The sequence below is a fragment of the Limulus polyphemus genome, unplaced genomic scaffold (genome assembly GCF_000517525.1).
Source record: "Limulus polyphemus unplaced genomic scaffold, Limulus_polyphemus-2.1.2 Scaffold328, whole genome shotgun sequence".
NCBI lineage: Eukaryota > Metazoa > Arthropoda > Merostomata > Xiphosura > Limulidae > Limulus > Limulus polyphemus.
In genome coordinates, this window is record NW_013665938.1 from 68,197 (window position 1) to 77,174 (window position 8,978).

Consider the following 8,978-nt stretch of genomic DNA (forward strand, 5'->3'; position numbering starts at 1 on the left):
TGTAAATTAAAAAATTTTCTGGAAAAATGAAAACTAACACTTCTTCCATTCAGTAATAATTTATACTTCTTCCGAAAAATATCTAAGTTCGGTAAACGGATCCTCGGCTTAAAAAGTTAACTGGTACAACTTAAAATATTTTCGAAATAACTGAAGTGAGAGCCGAGAACTGCATCTTTTGAGACGTTGCATATCTTATTTAATCAAAAGATCTCTCAACCAAGTACAGTGAAAGGATTTCTATTTCCTTAATGTTCCTGTATTTAATTAAAATAATTTCAGTTGTAATTAGTTTATTTTAATTAAAAATTAATAAAGACATAATATTTGAATTGAAAATAAAATACTTTTGATATAAATTATCCACTGAAAATGTTTGAAATTCCTTGTTTCGTACATTACAGAAAAGGTATATTACCAAATTTACAAGGGTAATAAGACCATTTGATATATTCAGTATTAGCAGGACCTTTTGTCTATTCGTCATTCCAGGAGTCCTAGATTCTTTGACAATTTTTAGGAACCCATGAACACCTAAATCAGAAGTTATACTTTGCTGCCGTACTGAAATGATCAAATCGATAACAGTTCTGTAACATTTATCACAATTCATTTGAAATACAATTATTAAAATCTTTCGTCGTTGTTAAAGGACAGGTTTCCTTGTTTTCTAGTAAAAAAAAAAGACCTATTTCCCATTTCAAATCTTGAAAACTGCTTAGTGACGTTTAAGAAAGAAACAAGAACAACACGAAGAAGAAGAAATTCCGTAATGTTGTTAACATTGAGTTAATAAACTGATACACGTAGCTTTTCATTATAATAAAATATTCAAAATTATATAACTTTTCTCGAAGAGTTAGTGTTTTAGTTACTCTACATTCGATTTTAATAACGCGTCTTTGGAAGCCTTTTTTCTGCCATGCTGAAAGAATACAACTGAGATTGTAATAACGTTTCTTTATGAAAATAAATCATTTCACTTATGAAACCTAGAAGGATATTAAAACTTATGCTTAGCTGCACCAGCTTATAACGACTTCTTGGGCTTTTAGACATGTATTCTTTGAAAACAAAATTTTAAATCTTAAGTTCAAGGACGTAAGTATAATACAAGCAATGAGGTTAACATCTCAACACAATAATTTCATTTTTATGGTTGCATATCATTTAAAATAAAACTGACTTTTTTTTTCAGTGGTTTTAAAATTACGACCAAGCGGTAAACAGTTTTGCTATTCTATTTCTATTTAATATCAGTTTATCACGGAATGTTTTTCTTCAGATCGACGTTCTTTTCTTCATTCTTATCCTTGCTCGAACGTTCTTTAACTTAAAATAATAAAGGTAAAGAAAAATCAGAATAGAAATACGTCTTTTCTCTATTTGTATATTTATGTCCTGGCCTTCGTGATGGGTCTAAGAAAAATAGATTTGGATCTCTAAGAAAAGAATAGTTATTACAAAGGTTTTATATAAAACCTAGTTCTTTAGCAACTACAGAAAAAAACGTGTACCCGCTTCACAGCCCTTTAAACTGTTACGAAGAGTAAACCCCAGTAGACTTATTCTGGAAGTTCTAAATTAAAAAAGTTATTTCCTTTATCTATATTGGAATAATATAACAATTTACCACGAAGGAAAAATGAGAGATTGACCACTAATTTTAAAATATGCAAAATACACAAATTTTTTTAATTGTAAGCTTTTGCTGATTTTTCATCATTAATGAAGTATTTAAAATGTTGTTTTCTTTGAAGAAAGAATTTTAATTAATATACGATTTTGGTTTTGTTAACTGATAACACATAAACAGATAAGTGGATCAAAAGCAATCTTCAAATGACTGGGAAAGAAATCCAGACAACAGCTTTTCTTGACTCGTTGCAGCCATTATACACCGAAGACTTCACTCGACCAGGAAGCCGTTGAGACGATCAATTACCTCTAGTCTATTACATTAAACCGAGTCAACGACAACAAAGCTCTAACCTAAAAGTCTTAATTGTTATTCGTTTGGCTGCTTTTCGCAGCTTTTCCTGTCAACAGAGGCTCTGGAATTTACCCCTTTACTTGACAAGGCGATCACAAGGAGCTAATGGGGAAATGAATGTCTGTATATGAAATGAAAGCTTCCAGACTCCTCTACGTATCTGGTTTTATACAGATATTCACAACAGAATCAGATTACACTTTACGAACTGAGTAATTAGTAGCTTAGTGAACTGACAGCTCAGTGGATGATTATTAGCAACGGATTTAATAAAAGGTCACATTATTACAACGGAATAGAATGTTGATATTGAATCTTAATGTATGCTCAACTAAATAAGTGTTAGCTATGTCTCGACTTCCTGGGTGATAAAAAATAAATATACATATAATAAATAGATACATATACACACACACACACATATACATGTGTGTGTGTGTGTGTGTGTGTGTGTGTAATTTACCGTGTTACGATAGTTTTTTGAAGTTAAATGCAGGTATAAAAATAAGAGTAAAAATCTTATGTACAAGTAGAATCTGTACAAAGACGGGGTTACATCATCAATAGTATTTTACTTCGGGAGATACAAATCAACCTAGCTCAACCAAATGAAAACAAATGGAAAGGATTAAGCTAGGTGCTTTCGGGTACACTGTATTCTGGGGCCTAACTGCCATTTACAGTCCGTGGTCGATAGTGGGTAACGACAGCAGTCAAGGTGAGGATATGTAAAATACTTTCGCGCCATAATAATAACAATGATAATATGAATACAATTTACCTTCCTCAACCTAATATAACACCAGAAGTTAGCAGTTACAACACGCGCAACTATCTTAGCTAGGCTGGTTTATTATTGCAGTACATATATCGTTGGCAAAGTGAACATATCCTAAGTAATGTTGCGTTTGTCTAGTAATGCAAGATAAGGCAAAGTTATTAATAACACGACTGCATTGAATAAGGACAAACTTTCACACATTACTATTGGATTATCAACAGAGTTTTCTAACACCAGCTTCCAACCTATTCGATTTTGATTACCCTTCAAATACGTCAATGGTATGATAGTGTTGCATAATAACAACATTATCTAAACAATTGCCAGTATTTATCCAGGTGCTCTTGTAAACGTATTAACTATAACTGTCAATAATTCTATTATTATTTAGATGTCACCATTACACTTTCTAATGGATTTGTAGAGATCAACATATTTACAAATAGGAGGGACAGTCCGTTTTACGTTAATAGCAGAGCTTACTTTGTTTAGATCTTGTGAACTATAATATCGTCGATATTAGGGTTCTATTTCTGCAGGGATAATTATTTCTATTCATAGCTCATTCTTGGCGATATAACTAAGGGTGTTCTTATATGTTTTCATGGTTTTGCTCAGTGTTTACATTTTGTTTTAGTGAGTAATGGTGACATGCTAAAACAGTTATATTAACACCCAGCTGATACTGTACTGCCACACATGTAGTACAGTTGTTATAACATTACAAGCAGATTATTTTGTTCTTCTTTTAGAATTTTAGCGCGAAGATACGGAAAGGCTGTCAGCGCACAACCGTCACTGACACCCACGGGCAACTCTTGGGTTACTCTTGTCTGATTGAATACTTGGGTTTCATCGTCACTCTAATAGTGCCCTCTCCTCTCCGAAGCGCAGAGTGCATTGTGTAGTAACAGAATGTGAAGCACGAAGTCTCAAGTTCATAATTTGGATACGCTAACACTAGGTCACGGTTGATCTAGGAGAGAGAGAGAAAAAAAGATCGTCTGCCCATTTCTATTCAGGAAAGTTTTTATTCCAGAGTTTGTGAAGAAGTATGCTTTGATACTACTTCCTTCCTCATCTCATTTTATTTGTCAAGAGATTTAACCATGATTTAATATCTTTCGTGTTTTATTTATGTTTGTGATTTGAACTGACAAAGTACTCGAATATATCAAAACAACTATTTTAACGGAAATTTACTGCTGTCGAGAGTTTTCTCCCATCTTTCTTCCTGAACAGGATTTCGTAAAAGGTTCTGTAAAAGTTCATATATATATATAGGGTGCTTCCCCCTAAAACAAGATACAGTGAAATTAAATTAAAAGTGATGTGTGTGATGTTTCCCGTATTTCACATTGTTCTTCATCAGTAAACATAAACTACTGAACTGAGATGATCCACTGTTTTGAGAGTTACTCAGATATTAATCATTGATACCCTGTATTATTATAGGAATATGGTTACAATTAAGGACGGCACTTTTCTGCGCTACCCTATATATATATGAGAGTAGGAGAGTGAAAATAGGGCTAATGTTTTTCATGCAACGTAATACTCGTCTGGGGTTGAAAAATAAAAGTTGGAAATTTGATCTCAAGTTGTACAAGAAAAGCAAGTTTCACATCACACAAGCGCAAACAACCCTAACAAATAAAATCTAAGATTATTTTAGTGTCTGGGCGTATCCTTATTTTGGGTATGTACTGACTCACGCACGCAAGTGTATTACATACAGAGAGGGAAAGAAAAATAAAGGAAGTAACACTGAAGTTCCTTTACTGTAACTTTATTTCACCAGGTGCTCTTTACAAGCCATTATTCGAAAGTTTTGGGTTGGGTTTCTCTAGGAGTCTATGATATACTGCACATACTCAAGACCAATTATGGTTTTCCTTTGCGAATACAGAATGAACATACTTCACTCGATGTATATTATTCCTTGTTTCAGTTATGTACAAAAATCAAAGAACCAAATCTTTAAATTTGTATTTACTCAATTTTTCTCAAGGCAAAATAAAAATAAAATCATTATAATGCTATACCATGCTATTTATTTTCCAGAATCATGTTTATGGAACATTGTGATTTATACCCAAGCCACAAAACTACTAAATATTTAAGTTTTTCTCATTTAAAAGTTTTCATTTGACTTAACTTCCTCTTAAGTGGCTTCTTAACCAGAAAACAAAATCTTTTTATTCGTTATTTCATTCTTAAAGTACTTTTACATAATATATTGTTGATACTTTTGTTTGAGACACAGTTTTAACAGCCATCATTTTTGCACCAAGAAACACATTATTTTAACTTAAGGGATTAAAAAGCCATCGATCTATGTAGTGGTAATCACAAAAGCAAGCCTAAAACACAACAATTACATTTACACAGAATCTGTAAAAAGTGGATGTGTTTTGTGTTCTTTAGATACCGTCTGAATTATTTTTTTTCACTCTGTAAATATAATTTTCACATTTTGTAGGAAAATAGACTGTAATAACTTGTAGGTCAAAATCTATAGTAGAAATCACATAGAGAGAAAGAAATTCTATAAATTGATTTGTTTTAAACCTTTGACTTCGGCTTTCTGAATAAAATTCAAAATAATGCTATTAGTGTTCAGAACTTTGTAGCAGTTCCATATGAATGGTTAGTGTATATTAGACCACTCACCCACCAACATAGTTATTTCATTAAATATACTTTCAAAATCATTTTCTTTAGAGTGAACTTTGGAAAATTCTGTTACATTTACTGCTTTCAAATTAAATATATACAATCTTAAAGAATGTATTTTTGTTTTTATTCAAATATTATTTTTTATAAAGTTGTCTAGGGTTTCAAAGTTACTAGTCAGCAAACCTTTGCATTACGAAGTATAAAGTCCAAGGATTAAGCCCACGGTTTGCTGTTGAACATACTATGAAAATTCAGTTGTTGGTGAGTTATGAAAGTGAGAGATTAAGAGAAGCAGTGAGGGCGGCGGATTATGCTAACTGGTCGCTCTCCCTCTGGCCAACAGCTTCAGATTAGGCCAAGACTGTTATGCATTGGGACTCCTCGCCGTTTAGACCATTTAGACACTAATATACAAAATATTATCAAAGCCAAACTCATTCTAAGCTAATTTTACTGAGTGTAGGTCCGGTATACATTATCACTAACATTAACTCAACTGCGAAGATATAACCTAACGAAAACAGACATCACCTTTTAGTATTTTAGACTAATTTTGCAATATAAACTGCTATTGAAGCGATGTGTTTTATTTATGGTTACTTGCCTAGTGAACAGTAAGGCACGGTCGTGAACGACAAGAAGTACCAAATAGAAAAATAAGGTTTTATGTGTTTTCTCGTAAAACAAGTTTTAATGTTTGTTGTGTACGTACAACGCAGTGTCCATGCGATTTTTTAATACACTTTTATTGACTGTATAAATTTTGTGAAATTTTACAGTTGAAAAATTGGAATTACAGAAACGTTAATCATTCCTCGGTTTGAACACGGCAACTTTATCGACTGTGCACATTTTAAAAGTTTTTACTGCTGAACAGATGGAGTGAAGTGTTCCGCCATCGAAGGCCTTTTTTGAAATAAAACATATCCAATAAGCTTTGGAACACGTAACATAAAAAGTTAATTTATTAAATCTTATCATTTTTAAGTATCAGATTCATGACTCTGGAGGTTTCGTTTATTCTGATATTTCGGGTTGGGGTTTCTACAGACGTATGTTGTCTCATTTTACTTTCTCACAAACAGTAAAAACGTCCCCACAATTCCACTGTTACTACCAAGTATGTATATTGGTGAGGGGGAGAGACAAGGTAAAATTTCTCTCATTTTCATGGCTGAGAGTTTGTATGTCAATGATACAATGAAAATGACAATTGATAATTTGAAGCTGATGCTATTTTTACAATTTTATTTTTTGGATTCTTGGTCAGACATCAAAGCCCACATTTAGAGACAAACTACTGTTTTATTTTCAAACATATAATTATTAGTATAACACTAGAAAAAGTAACTTCTAAACTTTAGATTGATATCACTCTTTAATTTAAATGACTGGAGCTGAAATTTTCAACCTGAATGCCACTTACGCGCAAGTAGGTTAAGCGGCCATATCAGAGATCTCAAAGTTTCAGTTATAGATGCGACATTTTCGTGGTCTAGTTGTTAGCGTGGCGATCTATGGATCTCAAGGGCCATGGTTCGCGTCCCGTCACTGCAAAACCGAAAACCTCACACCCCGCACTCTAACGCCATGTGTGCGTTATAAGAGTGACTGTCAAATCCTACTATTCGCCTAAAGTAACCCATTATTTAGCACTGGGTGCTGTTGACTAGCTGCCTTCCCTATAGTCTATTAGTTATAAATTATGGACAATGACGGCTAGTTTTGGAGGAAACTCTGAAACAGAGCTTGCGTTCCCTAATTTTGACCTGATAGCTTATAGGGAAGTCAGCTATTCAACAGAACCCATCGGCATCTCTTGGGCTACTTTAGTTGAATATCAGGATTTGCCCTGCCTGTTATAACGCACCTACGGTCCCAAGTTGCAGAGCGTGATATTTTTTATTTTTTTTCATGGGCAGAAGTGGAAGTCTTACATCAGACTATAAGGTTCATATAAGACAAACAATGCAAGTCAGATATTTATATATGCTGTGGGTCAAGTGCATGTAAGAAAAAGTTGATCTTATTCTTGACCTACTTTTATAATGATACATTATTTTCCAAGAGGCATAATAAACATACTGTGAAAAATAAAGTAATTACACTCTCGTTCATGAATATCGAATAGTCCTTTCGGATTAGTGTCAAAAGGGGAAGGTGCACTTTAAAATTTTGTCATCTCTCTTACTATGTATTAATAAAATATATGTTCACATTTGTGTTTTCGAAAACATACATAACTTTCTTAAAACCCGTTTGCTTTCATGAAAATGACAATAAAACTGAATGAAACACCCCTTGAAACAAATATTTTTTTTTAAAGTTGAAGTTTCTTTGGAAACCGAGATAATAAGAAATCGCTACAGATAACTTAACCAATGTAATTTACCAGTCACATAAACAGAAGCGAAATGTGATTGAAAACTGCAAGTTTCGATTTGCTTTGCAATTTAAATATTTTTAGTTATAACATTGTTTCAAAACTTACTTCCAAACTGAAATATCTTCTTAGGAACACTTAGAGAATTAATATATATATATATATATATAGAACTGTGAACATTTCCTTTCTCTTCAGTGTTACAAAAATAATATAAATTCAATTTGTAGATTTTCCCCTTTTCGATTTTCTCCAAAGAAAATGTATAAGGAATTCTAAATTTCCGTTTAAATATCATCCTTACTAGCTAAGTAGAAAGTAACCATTCTAAGTTTAAATACACGCACATACATATATACATGTATATATATTTCCTTTTACACAAAAATTAATCTTAGTGGTATGATGAACGAGCTTTTGTAAAAAAAAAAAGTGCAAATAAGTTTTAATTATTTGAATATTACATAAACCTTGAGCTATACATTCACAACTAGTATTAAAACGTCAAAATCTTCTAGAGACATGCCCACCGATGTCTCAGTGGAATGTCTGAGGGTATAAAACTTTAAATTGGGTTTCGATATTTGCTGTGGATGTATAGTTTCGTGCTTAATAACAAACAAATTCTAGAATCATTGTTCAAACATTGTTAAAAACACACCTACAATGTTTTTTCTTTGTTTGATATTCGCTTGTAATCCCTAATTTTGAACTAAGAGAATGTAGGGAAGGCAATTATCCAAAATAATCCATGTCAAATCTTGGACTACTTATAAGGCATCCACGGCTCCAAATTGCAGAGCATGAACTTTTATTGGTTCTTACAGTAACGGGATCCAAACCGTGAACCCTATGAGTCACAGACAGTCACTCTTTTTCTAGTAGCATTACATCGAACGAACCCTGCAGTGAATGACTTTATGCTGTATTATTCTAAGAAAAGTACCCAGAGTTGCTTTTTACATTAGCATTATATCATACGAACCCTACAGAGAATGACTTTGCGTGAAGTAACGATTCCAATAAAAATACCAAGGTTTGTTTCATACTGTTACGACAGCGGTAGTCACGTGACCCTGGTAACACGTCATGATAAGTGCGCCGGATAACGTGAGACGAATGAAATGGAATTGAATTGCAGA